Source organism: Poecilia mexicana, unplaced genomic scaffold (genome assembly GCF_051168715.1).
Source record: "Poecilia mexicana isolate PSO_F unplaced genomic scaffold, ASM5116871v1 scaffold_10, whole genome shotgun sequence".
Taxonomy (NCBI): Eukaryota; Metazoa; Chordata; class Actinopteri; order Cyprinodontiformes; family Poeciliidae; genus Poecilia; species Poecilia mexicana.
This window is the reverse complement of record NW_028263379.1, coordinates 25,452,359-25,473,268: the sequence shown is the minus strand read 5'-3', so window position 1 is coordinate 25,473,268 and position 20,910 is coordinate 25,452,359. Positions and strand designations below refer to the sequence as shown.

The 20,910-nt window shown below is 39.7% G+C and overlaps 1 protein-coding gene and 1 long non-coding RNA gene across 2 annotated transcripts in view; one reads left to right on the top strand and one right to left on the bottom strand.

The window, feature by feature from the left end:
- The window catches only part of LOC106921764 (serine/threonine-protein phosphatase 2A 55 kDa regulatory subunit B beta isoform), a 50,047-nt gene that overhangs the window by 26,468 nt on the left and 2,669 nt on the right, over positions 1–20,910 (bottom strand). The gene's annotated exons all lie outside the window — the stretch shown is intronic.
- LOC148157133 (uncharacterized) lies at positions 15,842–17,022 on the top strand. The gene is made up of 3 exons (XR_015764494.1): positions 15,842–16,133; positions 16,497–16,589; positions 16,667–17,022. It is a non-coding gene; the product is annotated as an uncharacterized LOC148157133 (long non-coding RNA).

Below are 20,910 nucleotides of genomic sequence, written 5' to 3'. Positions count from 1 at the left end.
TGACACCAAACATAAGGACAAAGTCGCACGGCAATGATATTTTAGTCATGCCCAATTGGTTTCTCTGATGTGTGGTAATTGTTTGACCTGTGGGGGGATGCAGGTGTGAGTCAGGAGGGTGGTGTGTACAAGCGGTAAAGACGCTGCCTGCATACCAAGCAACGCGTGTACGTTCATATGGAGTCTACATATTCCAGCAGCTGTGCAACAAAATACATCCGCTGCAATTACCTCATATCTCATGGCTGCAGTCAATAATGTATTGACCGGATAATGATGTTCAGGCTTAAATAGGTAAAAATATTGACTTTTTTATCCTTTAAGTCCAACGAATATGACAGTATGGTAAATCATCTAAAATCTATTTAACGTTACATCAGCGGTGGTTTAAATTCGATAAGTGTAAATAATGAAACTACCAATGAAAACAAAAAAAAACCCATCATGTACATTTGTCTTTTAGACTTGATAATTATTTAGAGGTACGAGGAGATATTAACTCACCAAAACATATATTGACAAAGTCTTTCTAAAGTATTCATCAGCTGTGAAGTCCAGAAAAACAACCAGCATCGGTCTTTTTCAGACTTTTATTTTGAAGTGCCGATAAGAAAGGAGGAAGTACACGAGTTGCTCTGTACTATTGTGACCAAATTAACTAAAAAAAGTACTGCTAGTGAAGCTAGCTAGTACACGTTTACCAAAGCATTTTTGGTGCTCAGTAGAAAAAGACAACAGCGATAAAGTTATAGACAATATATAAATGGTTTTTAAGCACTGCGTTAAAAGAATTCAACTAGCTAGCTAGGCGCTAACAACACCTTGGTCTGATCTATGTTGTGACTTCCTAAACAAGGAACTAGACAAAAGGGCTATTGTAATTTTTTTGTTTGTTTGTTGAGTCTAGCCTTTACTTGATTACCTCTAGTAATCAAATCTTTAGCCGGAACAAACCAGAGCTGAATAATTCTACACAACGATTATTTAAAACACAGAGTGAGATTGGTGTGGTCTGTTTTGCGTGTTTGGACCTGTCTGCCATGGGGCATTTCTTAGCAGCTATACGTCAACGTCTACCCTTGAGAACAAATGTTGTTTTAGCCATGTTGACAACCAACAATTTAAAGTAATCTTCTACAACTAATCACATTCGTGATTAGTTGCATTTCCTTACAGACCCACGCTGTAAGGAAATGCATTTTTATGACTCCAATAAATAACATTTGCAGACAGGGAATTGCTTAGAGCTGTTTTGGTTTGATGAATTTGGTTATGATCTCTTATATTTCATAAATCAACTGGCCCTTCAACCACAACTGGATTACGAGCCAAAATAAATGGAAGCTGGGCATAGTGTAAAGGGATAAGAAAACAATATATTATTTATTGTAGTGTGAAATTGTTATGAGGTGTATCATGATTCTGAGGGATTTGTGTGATGCGGCGCAGACTGCATCTCGTACATTTATTTCCCCGTCAGGGTCATAGGAAGTGTATGTAAGGAGCTGCCTTTCAGCACCTCGGTGTTGATCTTGTGGCTCGGAGAAATTCTCTGGTGTTTGTCTTCCATACTTCACCTTGTTCTCTGTCTCTGTTCTTGCCTCCCAGGTCAGCCTGCGAGAGACTCTTTGCGATCTGCCCTGAGAAAGCTCACTGAGACAAACAAGAACACCTGCCGCACAATACTTACCTGGATATTTTATCTTTCCCTGTAACAGTCAACTGGCAGCTCCTTCCTCCTTCAAGCTCAAAATAATCCACCTACATGTCCGCCCTGCAATGCCCAGTGGAACTGTGCATGCACTGCTCCTGGAAACAAAACTTACCATAGCAGACACCTCTTCTGCACCACATGAATGTCCTCCAAGAGGAAAACGTTCTGCAAAGTGTGATTAGCAGAAATCTTTCTATCATCCAAGCCAACATGTACTATTTGGAACAACACTGGAGAGGATTCTTCAAGATTCATCACAAATCTCTGCAGCAGCAGCCTTATTTCCAGTTGCAAAGACACACTTAACTTGATCATTTGGAGAGGTTTAATTATAAAGCTTGTGTTTAATTTGAGTACTTTTAATCTTGAGCAATTGTGGTGTTGTGCCCAGTGCATGTTTCTCAATAAGCTTGACCAACCGTTCAACCACGAAGCCTGTGGGAGGTAAATGTAATCATTTGTTCCAGTCTGTCTTGTTAGCAGGACAAATGTATGAGACTCGGATGTTTGGAAAGCTCGCAAACTACGTACCAATATACAAGTTATGAGGTTAAACCCCGCCACTTCCTGTCCCAATGTCCCATACTAACCATTACCAACTAGCCTGCCCGTCGTCTTTATGCGCAATTTTGCTCGATTCTCATCCCATTGAGCGGGATTTCTCCACTAGAATTTCTACCGCACCAATCAGCGAACAGAAGGAGGAGGTTTGAACAATGATGTTGATTTTCTGCATCGTTTTAGAATTGTAGTCTGGCATTGCCAAACTGCAGGCAGACTACAGAGCAGACTACAGAGGCTCCAGGAAGCAATCGTTTCCTGGAGTCAAGAGACACAAGTCTAGAGTCTAGAGTCTAGACCCTCTGTACGAAGAAAATATGGTAGAACAAGAGGCTGGTTTTCACCAGGCTATTTACCAACAAACGCAATATTCCTTTTCAAGATTTTAGCAATGACCTCAAAGAACAGTCAATGGGGCACAAGCCTACATACATATCCTGATGCAGCAATAATAAGCACAGTCACAATGATTGTGAAATCTGTTCTGGGAACATCTACAGTCAAACAGATTCCATATAAGTTGCAGACAAAGAAATATAAAGGTAACATTTTGTATTTTGAACAATTTGAAGTAAAAAGCGATAAAACTGTAATGTTTTAAGATTGTGAGGAAAGGAAATACACATTTAAAACTCCCTGCTAAAAGAAAGGTAAATCTGCTGTTAGGAATCTCTACTGTAAAGCCTATTTAGGTTCTGAGTCAGTCTGACACAGACGACCTGCATCGCAGGGCACCGGCTGACGTTGCGGGTGCTATGTTTTCCTCCTCGTCACTAGTTTCAGGGTGTCTCTATGTTTTCAAACAAATCACAATGATAATAACTAAGTAGCTTAAGATACTCCCTCCAAAACCTTCAATGCCTTTCATTAGCCAGGGATCCCACCCTGGCATTAGGAGCAGCTAAACACATGGGGGTAATAGGATTGCCCCAGCAGTCCATCTGTCACGGGACTAAAGGGGGCTGCGAACCTCCAAGAAGCATCGCCCATTCCCTGCGTGCACCTTCTAAATCCTGCCCTTTTCTTCACGCTCCCCCCTCACCCCCTCCTGGAGATATTTATTCATTCTTAAATCATAACCTCTGCTGAAGTAAAACACGCAGCAGCTCGAGTGTGTAAATGCCACCAGGACTGAGCAGAAAGGAATAGAACATCTCACTTAAACTTTATAACCTTCTGGCTCTTTAATACCATAAAACGCCGCTTCTGTTCCATTAACGGAGTACAGATGGAGATGCATGGCAGTAGGTGTGTGAATGGAGAGCGAGAGATGGTTTGTGGGGGCGGGGGGATTCTGAGAGAGAGAGAGAGACAGAGAGCGGCGAGCCCGGGATGAGAAAGATAAAAAAGATGGATTCATAGTTTTGGTAAAGGGTATTAAATCAAGCCTGGAGGCTGTCTTTAAATCAGCAGGCTTTACTCTTGGTGTCATTCCAATTACATCAGGATGAGACTAATGCTCCACTGCTCTGAGACTTCGGACCAGTAGGATTGGATTCTCCTCCAGCCCCTGCCCCCACCCTACCCCAACTCTCCCTGCTTCCCTTGATAATAGATTAATTGAAAAGAATTTGTGTACAATGATTAGCACAGGACAGAGCTTTTTGGATGAAAATTAATCAACTGTAACAATTTCATTTGCGGCGGCTCGTCTCTTTCATTTGTCCTGCTGCAGGATGAACAGATGCACGTGTTAAACATATGGGAAGCCAATCAGGAAACATGCATGTTGCACCACAATGATGCAAGCAACAAAGCAGAGCTACCTGAGAGGTGAAGAAGCATGCAGACACACACACACACACACACACACACACGCACACACACACACACACACGCACATACACAGTGCCGGCTACGATTTGTTTAGTGAACACACAGTGTACTCTTGCTGAGAGGAAACGATGCCACTTAACAGAAAATCGTTGCATTGTGCCTGCCCTGGTTGCTAGGAAACAGCAATTGAACTGCCATTGCAACACAGCACAAACAGCTGCCCACGTAATTGGACAATTAAGATCTTACAATGCCATTATTTTTGCTCATATTCATCTCAATAAAAAAAAAAAAAGAAAAAAAAGAAAAGAGGTTCAAGCACATCCCGACACATTTTCTACCAGTTGGGTTAATGGGACAAACATGTTCGGAGGAAAGCTGGATTTCATTAAGGACATGATTAGTGGCACGTTAAAGGAAGCGACGAGGAAGGCGAGGCAGCAGAAGCAGGAAAAGACCCTTCGCGCTGCCTGGAAGGCTCGCACTGACGCTGTTTATGGTGTTAAGTATGCTATATTTATCCTCCAGCACTTTCCTCTATGTGGCCAGATGAAAGACCGGCCCGTCGAAAGTAGGTTAAGCAGGTTAGTGAGTGACTGCAACGCCGCCCTCCCTACGCATAACCAGGAATCTGTGCACAGCTTATGTTCAGCACCGCGGACAGCTCTCCACAAAGCACAGGCTCTGTGAAATAGACGTACACGATGAGAACAAGGCATAAGAAAAGAAAGAAAAAAAACATATCCACACATTAGAAAAGTATTCCCACCCTGTGAACTTTTCCACATTGTACTTCCTGGTTTTTATGGAAAAGACCAACAAGAAGCGGCTCATAATTGTGAAGTGAAAGGACACAAAGAAACACATTTACGCCAACATAGCTAAATACAAAAACTTTATGGAGTCAAATGATTAGTAAATAGAGTCAGTCTTTTTGAGATTTACAATAAACAGTCTGGTGAAAAAAAAGAAAACGAAAAAGAAACATCATTCAAAAGCAAGGAATGCTTCAGACAGATAAACTGGTAGAGAAGTTTATAGCAAGGTTAAGAATATGAAACTATACTCCAAACAATGACAACATCATAAAGCAGTGTTCAAATTTAACTTCTGAAAATAGGGAGAAAATGCCACAACTACAAACATCAGTGAACAAACGGCGTCACGAGATCCACATGTGAGGGGGATCATTTGTCGACACTATTAGAGATCCACCCCACAAATCTGGACTTTTCTGAACGCAGGTGTCCTGACCAGACGAGAACAAAACTAAATCTTTTGGCCCACAAGCAATATGACAATGTGTGGAAAGAAAACTGACTTTTACATCATCGCCCTGAACACACCGTCCCTGTTTTAAAAGACGGAGCGCCGTGTTTTCCTCAATAGTCGCAGGAAATCACATAAAATTCCCAATAAACTTCAATATGTGGTTGCAATTCAAATTCAGGGACAAAAAAAAAAAAGAATCTGATACTATGGACTTTTTCATGGACTTTTTTTATTTTTTACCTCAGATAATTTCATCCAAAAAGCAGCAACATTCTCCACCACAAACTAAAGACGTTACACCAGGCAAATGTGGGCAGCGCCATTTAAAATCGACAGCATCTAATCAACAAGAGCTAACATCACCGATCAGAACAGCAGCAGTGTAGAAACGCCCTGACCCGTCATCCGATCGCACTCCCTCCCCCTTTTTTCTGTTCACTAAGGCTTGCCAGGAAGGTTTCCCTGCAGCCATTGAGTCATGTTCCAACCAGCCCCATGTGACAAAGGAGCATGTTCTCAGTGCACCTCGGCTCAGGAGCTACCCCCTCCTCCCCAAAAACACACAAGCATACACACACACACACACACGCACACACACCCAGCAGACACACATAGAGCACAGAATTGTTCCAATAGTGCAGTCTATCAACAACAAAGAGAAAAAAAACCAAACACATGCACCAGTGTCACACATAGGCTGTAATCTCCAGGAAAATCCCATTTGGCAGAGCAGCTGCCAGCGTGGATCACAGATAGGCTGTAGTTGTGGTGCCCATGGGGTGGCAAGCTGTCCGTCCACACTCTTCTAGCAACTAAAGGCAAACAAACACATGCATGAAGAGGAACGGTCCCTCCAACAGAGATGATAAATTCTTGCCACTTTAATAGAAGCATGTCGATAATCGCCACGGGCCGGTTTCTCATTTAGAAAGGGCTTAATTTTTATTGCTCCAATATATTGATCTGGTAGGAGGAGGAGGCCCGGGCAGTGCAGCAGCCTCGGGGATCGGGACATTTGCGGTGCAGTAAGAGGGGAGATTTTCTCGCAAAAGGCCAACCGGTGTGTCCATCTGTGTGTTTATCATTCTGGCTTTCTGTCAAAAACAGGTTCTGTATCACCAAACCTGAGAATTAGGTATATGCTAATTTTTCTCCCATTTCTAATTGTTTCTTTCACTCTTTTTTTTTCTTTCTTGCATTTTTTATATTCGTTGCCTTCTTTCTTTCTATTTCTTTCTCTCCTTTCTTTCTTTCCTTCTCTACACAGAGATCAGACAGTCCTACAAAAAGTTAATAAGCAAAAAGCTTTAGCAGTGAGGAGGCAATGTTAGAGCACCACCAGCTGGCTAGAAAGAAACATTACACTGTTAAGCTTTGATGGTGAATAAAATAATCTAATAAAAAAAATACAGAATTTCCTCCTAAAAGCTTCAGTGTACCGTGTATTTTTCTAGTCAAAAACTAGATGTGTTTGTCTAAGTGTCAGTAGGAACGATCAGAACGGTGAATGAAAAACACAATGTGCCAATTACATCATTTTATTCATTGAAAGACTACAACAAAGTTGGATGTGCTCTTTTAAAAACCATATTGCTGCATGAAAGAGGACAATTTGAAAAGAGTCTGAATTAATGTGGAGCCTCTGCCATTAGCCAGTTAGGAAAGAAATCTGATCATCTCGATTCCAACAGCATATTTAGATACTTCTGCTGCTCTGGAACAAAGACTCCCTCAGTCAAATGCCTCATTTCTTGTTTTTATTGCCAAACTCATTCATGGTAGTCAAATAGTGCATAAATCAATCTGATGTCTGATGTGGAAAATGGCTAAAATGATCTGGTTTTAATAAATTCTAAAAATTCTGAAAAGACGGTGATCAAATATATTTATATATATTTATCCTGACAAATTTCACAATACATTTTTGGTTTCATAATCACAGATGTCATGCTGCTTCTTTATTCTGTGTTGGTGAAAGACTGGTTTAAATGCGAAATTAAAAGACAAAAATTCAAGTGATGAGTGGGTGTCTGATGGGAATTATATGATATTAATGCATAAATTAAAGCAAAATTCTGCAATATTTGATCCAATTAAGATCACCAGGTCCATCAGGTAATCCACTTACATGGAGCATCTGTTCTTGCATAAAGGAGAGTGCTCACATCGCTAAGGGTTAATTCAATAAGTATTCAAATGTGTCCATATGTGCAGAAAGCTGTGACTGTTTCTTCTTCTCCAGGCTGGGAACTATTCTGTTTTCTGTCACTTTTTCTTCACAGACTCTGTAAAAAAAAAATCTGTTAAATATCTGAAGGTGAAGAAAAATGTAAGCCTTTAAAAATTACAGAAAGCATCACCTTTCAAATTCTGAGTGCTTTGAGGCTCTTACTAAACTTTTCAAACACGTCTAATTATATTCTAGATATTCGTTTGGTTTTAAATTAAATTTCACACAAATCAGTTGTGTAAATTTCATAATTTATCATTTAGCTTACTTTCTCGTAGTGGTATGAGACTTGGTACACTGGTAAAACTTCCTAAAACTTACAGAAAACTTCCCTACGTTCTACAACAAACAGGAAGTCGGCCATGTTGAATTGAATGATTTTGACCCCGTTTTGATCGTTTCCAGCCTCCTCATTTACTCAAACTCCTCCTTGGTTTTGATCGATGGTGAATCAGCTCATAAGGCATAAGAGACCTACAGTTATTAAATGCTGAAAGGGATTGAACAGGCCTCAAACTTTAACAACATGGCAAAAAAATAGTATTTGTTGTAATCCATACAAAGAAAGTAACAGAGGCACAAAACTTCCAGTGATTGGTACTGATACGATACCTAAGAAAATGTAATGTTTTATTTCAGAAGTAAAACATTCAAAAAGGTCCATATTTGACTCTTTTGGCCTATGACTGCAAAATATAGTTAAATATTAGATGAATTAATCACAAACTAGGTCAGGCTACCGTCCAGCGGAGCCGCTCGGAGCGTTCATCATGATGAGATGAGCGATTATTTGTCAGTAGACATAAACATCTGCACCTCTGGACAAGAAATTATATTATTATCAGGTTTTAGCAGCAAACAGGACCTGGGTCAGACTATTTATTTATTTATTTTTTTGCATTGATGCATAAGTGTGTTAACCACAGTGTCTCCAAGTTGTAACCCTGAATGTTTCAATCCTGCGTTATGGCGGGTTTGCTCGGTTGGGGATCAAATCACTTATGGCACAGTGCCAGATACATAGAAATGTGATGCTAGAGTATTACTTACCTAAGGCAATGTAGATTTAAGGATTAGGATTTTGGATAACGGGATTTAAAGAAAAAAATCATACTCTTTGTCTTTAATGTGAGCTTATGTAGACATTAAAAATGAAACAAATCTAACTCCAGATCTTTCCAGACTTTCCGATTCCTTGTGTGAAGCCTTTTTATTCGTGATATAAGTTACCTGACCATGTTTATCTACAGTGGCATCAGGTTACATTTCAACCAAGCGTCTAAGTTTACAGTACATGAGGCAATCTGCAATCTTGTATTACAATCATGTAATACAAGAAAGAATTATAACAGGAAACCACAAAGAGAAATTTAGATGTGGACAAAATGGCTCTACATTCCTGGGTAGAAGATGTTGTCTCCCTGTGTGGCATGTGACAGCATCTGTAAGGGATCCATATTTTGTCCATTGTTAGTTTCAGAAACTGATCAGAACTAATTACTCTGGCAGCGCAGGCGTAGGAACCTGTTAGCTTTGAGCAAAACCAGCTTCCGGAAGGAGAAGATGTACAAGGAGAGGCTTTGTGATTTGAGAAGTCAGCGCAAACTTATCAGGAAACGTGTGTTTACATAAACAGCCCGGCATGCATTTCCGAGGCGAGTTGAGCAAAGGGGGGCAGAGGGAGGAACATCCTTTTCTTTCAGGCAGGAAAGCTGCTGAAAAAGCCAGGAGGACAGGAAGTGACAGGCCGGGAAAGGAGCTCTACGGTCACATCTTTTCCTGGTGCAAACAAAAAGTCATGTAACCAAATCATTCAGCACTAAGGTCAAGCATGAGTCAAAAGAGCATCAGTGGGAGAATTGATTAAAGTCATTTACATACAGCGCCTTACAAAAGGAGCCACACATGTCACAATGCAACCACAAACTTCGATGTGATTAATGGAGATTTTTTATTATAGACCAGATCAGCACAGAGTAGGGAGTACTTATGAAGTAAAATGAAAGAGATAGATGGGTTTAAAATGTATGCTTTAGCAAATAAAACTTTGATGTCTAAAACGAGAGTGTTGAGCCACTTTTTTTGTCCATTTAAGCTGTAACTTCTTTTTTCTGAGCTTTGCACAGCTAGAGAGTGGATTATTTTTTTTTTATCAATTATTATTTAGGATACAGGTCAAGCGCAGTCAATTTGGATATAAACAGCAATTTTTAAGTCGTGCCATGAATTTTCAAAAAGCCTGGACAATGACTACCATTGGATTTGTTGTAAATCATACCATGCAGCTCCAGCTGAATGTCACTGTTTTGCTGGAAAGTGAATTTTTGTCCAATTTTCAAGACTTTTGCAGCTTCTGACTGGTTTTCTTCCTGAACTGAAGAAAGCCACGATGCTGCCGCCACCACGTTTCACAGTGTGCATGTGTGGTTGGTTTCCCACCACACAGCGTTTCACAGTTTATTGCCCAAAAAGAAAATGATGCTTTTCATAATTTTGTAGTACTTTGACCGTTCACATAAAATCCCAGTAAATCACGGTGAATTCTGTGGTGGCAGTAGAACAAAATGTGAAAAGTTTCAAGCGGTAGGAATACTTTTCTTTAAATATACACGACAGTGTTGTAATCATTAAACTCGGTGAGCTAGCAGAAGACAAAGGAAGTTATGTAAAAGAAGAAGCGTCGAGAGCCGCTGTATGCAGCATCGCACTAATCAGAAAGTGACTTGCTTAAGTTTGAGGTAAACAAAATCAGTCCCTGTGCACGGACAGCTTGGCCTAGTTACACACCGTCAATACTAATGACATCAGCACACAAAGTATCACTATGGAAACCTGGAGGCCTACCCCACACCCGTCTGTACTACCGGCAGACAGAAGAAAATGCTTTACTGGGGATGTATGAAAAAAAAAAACAAAAGGGGGCGAAGGTGAGGGGATTTGAAACAGATCTAAAGGAAAGAGGCAATGAATGAGAGTCAAGATGAGGACGAAGAAGGGGAGGAATGAGCCAAAACGTTAGACAGAGAGGAAAAGAAAAACGTGTTGGGGTGGTGGGTTGGTAAGTAGAGGTTGGTTAATTGCCAGTGCGGTGTAAAAAAAAACAAAACAGGCAGAGCAGTGTGTCAGAGCCAAAGCCTGAGACTGCCGGAAAAGAGCTCCTTCCTCCAAACAAAAATCTGCACTCTCATCTTCCCTGCTCCCCTCGTAAGCACCGCCACCCCATCCATCACACGCTCGGCTCCACTTTGTTCCTACAACGAGCAGCACTTTCTTTCAAACGCCCCAGATGGGCTCCGTTAAAAGATGGCCCCCTCGCCGTATGTATCAGCCACATCATAGTTTTATCTCCGGCGAGTGGAAGTCGAGAGGCAAAGCAGAACGTGGGTCACTTCAGCCTGAACGAGGAAGGAAAAAAAAAACTCTCCTTCAAAGGACCCGTTGATTGGAGCATGTTGGGTTTCGGCCCCTAAAAATATTTACTGTAAGCTATTTCCAAGCGTAAAATTGGCTGCTGGTGGGAAACCTAATTTGAGCTCAGTACCCCACTTTGTCTCACAGCAGGCCTACCAACACACTTTATGCTAGGTGGGTCACAGAGCCATTTGAGCAAATCAATGTGAGCAAATCAGAGAGTCGGTGTTACGGAGAGTGAACAAAACTGAGATTAACTGAATGAGTGCGAACCTTCACAGGTAGCTGCTGTGTCAGACAATAGTGCAATTTATTAAAGGTTTACAGTTCCAGGTTCCAGTCAAGCAACATGTCATCCATGTTTCTTGTCCTCTTTAAAATGCCAGGAAGGACCTGTGTATCAAAAAGCCCTTTCAGAAAATATGGGTGTCACCTTTTGGTAGATGTTCAGTCATTTGTTGTACCAGAAATACATTTGAGTTTTTGTGTGTAAAAGCGTTCAGAAACCATTTCTTATCTACTTCAAAATGAAATACAAGCCGCTTTTGGTACGTCACATAAAATCCCAATAAAATATGTTGTAAAAGTTGAAAAAAAATAAATAAATAAAAAAACAGCAAAATTGAAGAGGTTGCAGAATGTGAATACTTTTGCTGATTTTAGAGGTAAACAGTCTTTGACTGCACAGTAATGCAAAGTTTATGCTACAGATTCCATCAAATGTAGTTTTCATAAGCCTTATCCATTTGAAATAAATAATAACTTTAGTAATTTCAATATGCTCGACATGCAAAATCCAATAAAGTACAACTCCTATCAAAAAAAATAACTACAACTACTCTTGGAAAGTGCTCAGTCAGCTGTTCAACAGAGAAAAACTCATCTGATGCTGGATATTTGCTACAGATCACATATCATTTTGTATCCATGGGGGTGTGGGGGGGATGTTTCCTGCATCAACCATTGACATTTTAAAGCATTTTTGGTAAAAATCATTTCACAATATATTATGGAGAAATGTGGCAACGGGACTCCACTATATAATGTTTAATAGCAGGAAGTTATATTTTGATTTGATCAGGGATCATAATTTAACCACGTCATAAAAGTCAACTTGACCAAAGTGAATAAAAAAAACAAATAAAAGGAAATGTACAATTAAATTAGATTATAATCTCTATCTTAATAGCAAAAATTAAGAAGAAATTTGTAGAATCTATCTTCCACAGCTGATGTATGAATGTTTTAGGTTTTTTTGTTTTTTGTTAATATATTTTTATTTCTTCTCAGTTTTATTTTTCAAGTCCAGGCTTCAAAGAATCCAAGATCACCTAAAACCAGAGGACGTCCTGTAGTAGTTCTGATTTTATTATTATTATTATTATTATTATTATTATTATTATTATTTCTTCTTCATGGCATGAAATATTTCCAAATATAAGAAAAAGATTATCTGCCTTTTGATCTGGAAATAAAATGTCAACAATTTTACAGATTTTGTTTGATTGGACAGCCCTCCAATGTCACGATTCTATTTGTTTCGACAGGGGTTGCGATCTGAAGTTGTATTTGATAAGAAAGTGTAGAATGGACTCATTTTCTTAGGTTTCAGCTCATCTCTCCACAATGGAGATTGTGTCCACTGAATTAAATCATCTCGACTGTTGCTGTCATTCAATGCTGCTGTTATAACTTTTGATCTGCCAGACTGTCAGTCACGTTTGCATAATCCCACAGTGTGGTGTCGATGTCATGGGCAGATTTTTATAATCTTATGAAAGTCCAATGAGAAAAAAGCTTGGAAAAAAAAGCCGCAGTTGGGCAAAACAAACAGCAGAAATGGATGGTTGAAAGAAGGTCAACATGAAAGCAAATATCAAATTCTGTTCAGCTGTAAACCAGCTTGTTTAAAGTCTTTTTAGGAATCCATCTGCTGCTCCGAGATATTAAATGGAGGCTGAGACTCGTTTGTTAATAATCACCCATAATCAATATGAGCCACATCTTGGTGATCTATGTTATTCACTGTCATACTTTGTAATATTCACACATTAAATCAGACTTGGTCTCTCTGGCTTGGACCTTTGAATTCATATATTTAGGCAAATTACAGACGATGTTGGTGTGTTTGAGTCATATTTAATGCTTTATAAAAACAATTCATGTTTATAAAGGGATTCTTTTAAACTTGATTACTTAATTCAATGATTTAACTAGAAAAAAAACATCTCAGTCAGAGCAATTTATTGGAAAGGTGACAGATTCTAAGATGCAGAGAAAACAAAGTTCTTGATCAGACATGAAATATAATAGGAGGCATAGCCTAGAAAATAATCTATTGCTTAGCAACCCTATACTTTGGGCCTTTCAGTAGCACTGTAATACAGCAGCATATCAGTTTCAGCAAAGCTAGACATATGGACAGATGGAAGAGCATAGGATCCCCACAGTTAATTGACAAAACAAACAAATAAAAAGTCAGCCATTTTCACACAAAAGAAAAATGCCAGTCAGTGAGTGTTTACTGGGGAATGCATTCAAACATTTTTTTTTTCTGCCGTTTTCTCCGCAGCACATTTGTTCTAATGCATTTCTGTTTGACTTTTATTAGGCATTTTCCTAACGTAGAGGTCAGACTAAGATCAAGTTTGTCATTTTTGTTTCATACCATCAGAAACGTGTAAAAAAAATACAAAAATAATAATAATAATCAAGTCAAAACGGGGGCTCACCAACATGGCCGACACAAAGGGAGACATTTTGGATAGGTTCCATAATTTCTACAAATTATGGAACAAACCAAAGAAAGTAGTGGTTATATTGTTACCTTAATTTTAAAAAAAGAACTTTAATAGTCGTAGCTTTAGTTTGTAATATCATGTGATTCAGTGTTTTATATCATGTAAAGCAGCGTTAGACATTAGGAGCAGACTGTGGCCTCAGACTGTATTAGGCTACATTATTAATCCAATGCCATGTCTCCTGTGTAGAACAGTATTCAGACATAACAGTAAAAGCTTTCAGCACGGTGTGGCGTAAGGAGAAGAGAAGCTCCTTCCCTCTCTCGTTCTCTCTGTTTCTCACAGACAGACACACGACATCACATCGTGAAAACAACAAAGGCTGCCGTCAACAGCCACAGCTTCTCTAAACTGTGTTTCGGTTGCGATCCCTGCTTCACATCAAATGTTATCGCACGGGTTATTTTACACAGGCGATACCTTGACGTCTCAACAGTAAGGAACGACTATTTTTAGGGCTGTATTAAAAACTATGCTGGGAAACCATAAAAAGGAGCACCTAATGTGAGATCTAATAGGATCTCGGCCATTGTTCCAGTTTAAAGATAAACACCCTGTTCAGCTGCGTTTCAGTCTGTAAAACTGTTTGTTTTCTGTCCAGAGAGGAAATGACAGCTGATTCATCTCCTGCCTTGTTTTCCTGGAGTATCTTGTTCGGTTTTCATTGTTATTCTGGAAGCGACACGCCGTAGTGAGGACTGTCACCTCTGAACCTGACGGCCTCTGGCGTAAATCTGAGTTTTCTCAGCTTCATCCCAGTCAGATAAGTTGCTAATTATAAATCAGGTTAATATGGTTCTGTACACGTTGTAGGATTGGTCAGGGAGCCTTCATGACCCTGAATCATGGTTAAAATAGTTTTGGATTTTTCATCATAATTTAGTGGCATTTTGTTGTGACTTTTTGTTTGTCTAATTCAGTTAGTTTTAATTTGTTTTTAGAGTGGGTTTGCCCTGTTTTTATTGGTTATTGTTAGTTAAATATTGTTTAGTTTTGGTGTAGTTTCAGTCATTTTAGCTTCTTCATAGTTTGTTCATTTTTAGGTGCAGAATTCCAAAAAGGTCAAAGTATTTTTACTGCGATTGCATAATGAATACTCAACGGAAGATGCAATTTTCAAAAAACTATATTCAGTTTCACATGAGTTTGAATCACTAATGTAGATCCGTGAACACCAAAACTTAAGACTTTATATGCACAATTTTGGTATGGCTCAGTTAGTTTTTCAAACACGCAACATAATTCCAGTTAGCTACAGTTTTTTTCCCCATTAATCGACATTTCTCTTTATTCCAGTTAACAAAAGCGTTTTCTCCGTTTTCTCACTGTTTTAGCTAGCAGTTAATAACCTTGTCCTGGACGGGAAAGATCCTGAATTTAAATGGATAAATTATCATTTGGTGTGCACAAAGCCTTGGCAAGAGAAACTGAAGAAATTAGAAGAAAAAAAAAAGAGAAGAGGTCCAGATCTCTGGTTGTGGTGTCACTTGGGAACTAAGTGTTCCCAAATGTGAATTGTTGTGTTTTTTTCTCTCACTGTTTAAAGTACGCATGACGCCGTGTTTTATTATCGTCGGCTGTATGATTTGTCCTTCTAACCAGCTGAATATCCTCTCCCCAGCTTCTTGCACAGTCTCATTAATGTTTCATCTCAGCTGCACTGTTTGTATCCATCTTCACAAGTTTAAAACGCTGCAATGCATACAAGCGGGCCCCGCTGCTGTTGAGTGGCACCTGCCCATGTTCTCAACGCTTCCAAACACAGCCTGGGTAGCTTGAATAATTTTGTCTGCATGTCTTCATTAAAGCAAACAACCTTACAGATCCTGAGGGTATATCGATGATTTATTATTTATTTGCTTACTTTAAAAAAAAAAAATTCAAAATGGAAGAAAAATGTTGACGTTCTCCCGCAAAATAATGATTTGTAAAGTCGTTTTTTAAACAAAAGGTCGTGCGACCAGGACCTCTTCTGAAACAGCAGAAACAGATGGGTGGAGAGGGAGGACTGAGAAAAAGAGGAAGCCCATCCTGTTGTTCTATATTTACTCCGATCCCAGTAGTATCCGCGTCTCTGTGCAGCCTTGTCAGCCAGAGCAAAGGCCCAGGCGGTTCTGCCCGATAAGGAGTCTCTGTGTCTGGCTTTGCTGCTCCCAGCAGAGACAAAGTCGACGTTACTTAACAGACCAGGTTTAAAACCGCAGTTTGACGTTGAACTTTACGGGCCAGGATTTTAAGAGATAAGTTCAGGTCCGACACGTTGTGAAACAACAATAAAGGTAAAAAAAAAAAAAAAAAAAAAAAAAAAAAAGGAAAAAATGAGAAAGAGACTGACCGTGCTGCTTTGGCTGGAATAACACTGTAACCCGTAAGTAAGATCTCTCTCTCTCTCTCTCTCTCTCTCTCTCTCTCTCTCTCTCTCTCTCTCTCTCTCTCTCTCTCTCTCTCTCCTCTCTCTCTCTCTCTCTCTCTCTCCCCTTGTTTTCATGTGGAAACCTAGCAGGAAGTGTTTGTGGTAAAATGAGATTGGGAGCGAGAGCTGTGTGAGAAAAAAACATTGATATGCTGCGATGTTTTCCTCTTACTGTGAGAGAGAACATCATGTTGAGATCAGCCTCAGTGGGGAATTATTTTTTATTTTTTTTATTCCACCACAAATTACTTTATTACATTTTTTGTCCCCCCCTCACTTCTCTGAATCGTACTTTACGTTGAAAGCGTTTTCTTCCAGGTGGATTTGTTCCCCTTCATTTGACTCACCTTGACCGGAGTCATTGGTAAATGGAGGCGAGAACAAGCCATGGGACGCGGCTTATGTTTGACGGTAAACATTACAAATCCTGGACATCAGTTTGTATTTGCTAAACATGACATGGTGTTTGCATTCCTCCTTTATTACAGATCAGTGCCAGCTGTTTCTATTGGAACGATTCCCACTGCTTATGACTGCATACAATCTGCACATCCAGGCACCCCGTGAAACACTTCACCCCGAGAATAATCAGCCTGGAGAGACACAGCAAGGGTTCTCACATTATTCTTTCAAAATGTAATATTGTGAGGAGTAAAATTCAATCTCTGCTTCCTAAATCAAATTGTTTAATCATCCATATCCATAAACAGCAGTGATGGCTTTGGTGCAAAATGTAATTGCAATCTGTGCACTTCTCACAACCTTACTTTGTGTTCTGCAGATAAAGATGCAAGTAAACAAATGTTTCAACAAAATAAAGTACCTCGTATCAATGTGGAACTAATAAGTGAATGTCAAGTTATAATGTCGAGCACAAAATTATGTGTACTTCCAGCAGATTTCGGTTGAAAATGATCAGTTTCTTCAGGCTGAAAGTGAGATGAACATTTTTGGAGAGACTCAACCAGAGTCCTGACTTAAATCTGATGGAGAACCCACCGACCTAATGGTTAGGGAGATGGCAAGAAACCCAACCGCAGAAAATTGGAGCTCAGAAGTTGTCACAATAACAGTAAAATAGTAAAGACAATAAACATTTTTTTTCTTTGATTACTCAGAATGATGAGCGCACGTATCCACCCACAGGTGGTTCAGCCTGGTTGTTCAATGATGTGGGGGATAGTTTTATTGGTTCCCCTTCAGCTTACTGGCCTTTGTGGCAAAAACTAAATCTTGTTCCTATAGAAAATATTGAAAGACGTAATAAAAAAATCTCTGAGCTTTAATCCATGGTCTGTTGTCCAGTGTAACACATTCACTGACTGCCGATTCAAAGCTCCCACAACCAAAGACGAGCTATAAAAACTATCTAGCGGTGCTTAAAAGTCGCGCTGCTGCAGTGGTTGCTGCCTCCTGATCCTCCTCTTCTTTTCAACATCTTACTTTGAAACACAAATTAACATCCATTACTGTGTATTTATCTATGGACTGACATGTCTTTTGGATATGTCTGACAGGATGCACAATCTTCCATTTTTAAAACCAATACATAACATGCCAGGCTTTAATATTGTTATTAAATGTCCATCATTTTTATGTCCACAATCCACACAAAAACTCAAAGGCTGTGAAAATGGTTTCCTGAACATGAACCTGAGTTTACTGCGCCTCCACTATTTATTCTATTCCACTATTTAAATCAGTTTATTGCCTGATTTCAATCCAACAGCGTTTCCTTTGGATGTAGTGAAACAGGAGATTGGCATCATGGATGTGCAGCCGACAAATCTACAGATGTTAGGTCGATACAGATCAAAATCTCCGGGGAGGTTATTCATACCAAAGTAGTATTGAGGGAAAATGACGGAAACCAAAGTGTTTGTGTGACCTTATATAATCACCCTCTTTACTATCTTTGAACAGCATCCACATTTTTTTAAAAGCAGGATTCTACTGGAGCTTTCAGAACTTTTCTTGATCACCTACATAAGAGGAAATGCATGTTTATAGCAATACAACTTTCCCAGACACAATTCTATTACAAAATTAAATCCTAGCAACACCAATCCGCTTCACAAATCAGTTCTTGTTTGCTCTTCGTGCAGAGCACTGCTCAGCTAGTCAAAAAGACTATTATGTGAAGTAGATTGTGGTTTTTTTTTTATCATTAGATAAGACTGCAAGGCTAGCTGAAATAACCACATTATGTTACCCAGATGCTATCATCAATTTTATCTGGTTAAATTTTGCTGGAACAGCATATTCTGCTGGTTAAAGCTGAAACGGAGCAGACATGTGCACAAATGTGTCAAGTACGTGCGGAGAGTTTGTCCCCGGCGGTGTGTTCAAGGTCGGGACCATCCTGAGGAATGCCTTCCGAGCTCTGAGTTGTCTGTCTGTCTGTCTGTCTGTCTGTCTGTCTGTCTGTCTGTCTGTCTGTCAGGCAAGCAACAACACAGCGGGTCTTATGATAACAGAACACATGCACACCAGCATGCAAACCCTGCGTAAGTCGCGCACCCACGGCCCACTTTGTCAGACTAATGACAGAAGTCCCTCGCCTCCAGGCACCGGCGCCACAAACTGCTCCTTTTATAAATTAATCACCCAGTGCATTAAAGAAACAATGCACAAAGACACTTGTTCGAGTCCCTGTCATCAGCTGCAGTGATAAATTCTGAACAAATTTCTCTAAAACAAATGATGGAGCCTGCCACCAGGAGCAACAAACGGAAGCAGGAAGACGAGGAAGCCGACGCAGGAGTGGGAGCAACCTGAAAAACGGCGAGGTGTCACTAAGGGAACCACGTTTTTTTTCATGACTCAAACGCAAACCGCTGTCAAAAAAGTTTAAGACTTAATCCATCACAACAGAACCGACAGGATTGATGTGAAACAGGAGGGGGAAAAAACGAGTACACCAAGGACAAAACATCGATGAAATCGTTTTAGAACTTTATTTTACTCTTACTGGGTCAAAGGAAAGGCTGACAAATGGTTGATCCTGCGCCTCCTCAGAGACTGGACCCAGGTGAATCAAAGTGATGCTGGCATAATATTCCTCATAATGGCCCAGATAAACAAAAGGGAAACACACATACACACGTCTAGTGTCTAGTACACCGCTTATGCAATGCATTTTCCACCAACATGGTAAATGCACACTCATCTTCCCTGGGGTGAACTCTGCTCAGCTGGAAACAGCAGACAAGAAAAAAATAAATATCATAATGTACTGACCAGCCTCAGAAGACTTTTAAAAGTCAGTTCGAAGTAACCTCGGGTCTCGCAAGTAATTGCGTGACTTCGCGCGGAAGAAAAAACAAATAGTGCACAGAGGAGCTGGTGTGTGCCTCCTTTACTCATCACATTTCCAGGGTCATCTGCTGTGTCATCATCACACCCTGCCAGCCTCCAGCACACAGGACATCAACAAACCTCTCTCGCTTTCTGCTTTCTGACTCCGACTGTTTCGTAACGGCCGTGCACAAAGAGAGCAGCGCCGGATCATGTTACTGTGGCTGAGCACTAAGATCCATGGTCCGTGATCTATCCCTCTCTCCTATTATACCCATCCCTGATGACACACAGAGGGATTGAGAGTCAAACAGTGAGTTACGGGGATGGCAGAGGCTGAGGCAAGAAAGAAGGGTTTCTTGTCAGCTTCACTTCGTCACATCCAGCTTTGACGCGATAACGTTTCTGATATTACTCCACATCATCAGAACAATTTGACATTGACTTTAAAAGATAAAATTCCACTTTTAAAAAAGAAGAATTATCCTTACGCTGTTATTATTATTTTTTTTTTTTGCAAACTCAGGCATTACATGATGACCGATCTCATCGTAATAGCATCAACATTTTGAATATTTTGTCTTTAAAGTTGATGTTTGAAGCAGGGGAAATGGGTGAAGGCAGCCCAATGTGGTACTATTTACCAGAAAAAGCGACTGTAGATGTAGCTGAAGAAGTTCATACTGACTTAGATTTAAAAAAAAAAAAAAAAAAGTAGACAGAATAAGCAAGGCATCACAACTTGGTGACTCCTGTCCACCACCCAAAACTCTCTAACAATGGGCATGTAAGCACCAGAACGAGTCTACGGAAATATGAAACATGGAGGCCTGGTCTCATAAATCCTATTTTCTTTTACATCACCTGGATAAGCAAGTGCATGTGCCTCACTTACCTGAAAAACACACAGCACCATGTTTAAGAAAAGTAATGCTTTGGGCAATATTCTTGTGGGAATCCTACGATCTATAATATAGATGGTAGAATGGTAGCAAACAATGAAATTAGTTGTTGGTACATGGTAGCATAACATTCATATAGATGCTATATGAATGTTATATTGACCATACTGACCTTGAACATCCATTCATGGAAACTGTATGTCCTGATCTGCATGCCTCCTTTCAGCAAAGATTGTTCAGAAATGGTTTGCGGAGCACAATGAGTTGCAGCTGATAACGTGTTAAAACCAATCAAGCTATGCTGTGCTGCAGACAAGGGTGATATACAGAAAATGTAAACCTTTTGGTCTAATTATTATTATTATTATTATTATTATTATTATTATTATTATCTAAACAGGCGGGAAAAAAAACTGTCTGACTCTATTTTTGTTGGATTCTATTTAAAAACAGTAAAACTGCACTACATAGGTTGAAGTTGAACCTTTTGTTGTTTTTTATTACGTTATTTGTTGAAATTATTTTTTTATTCT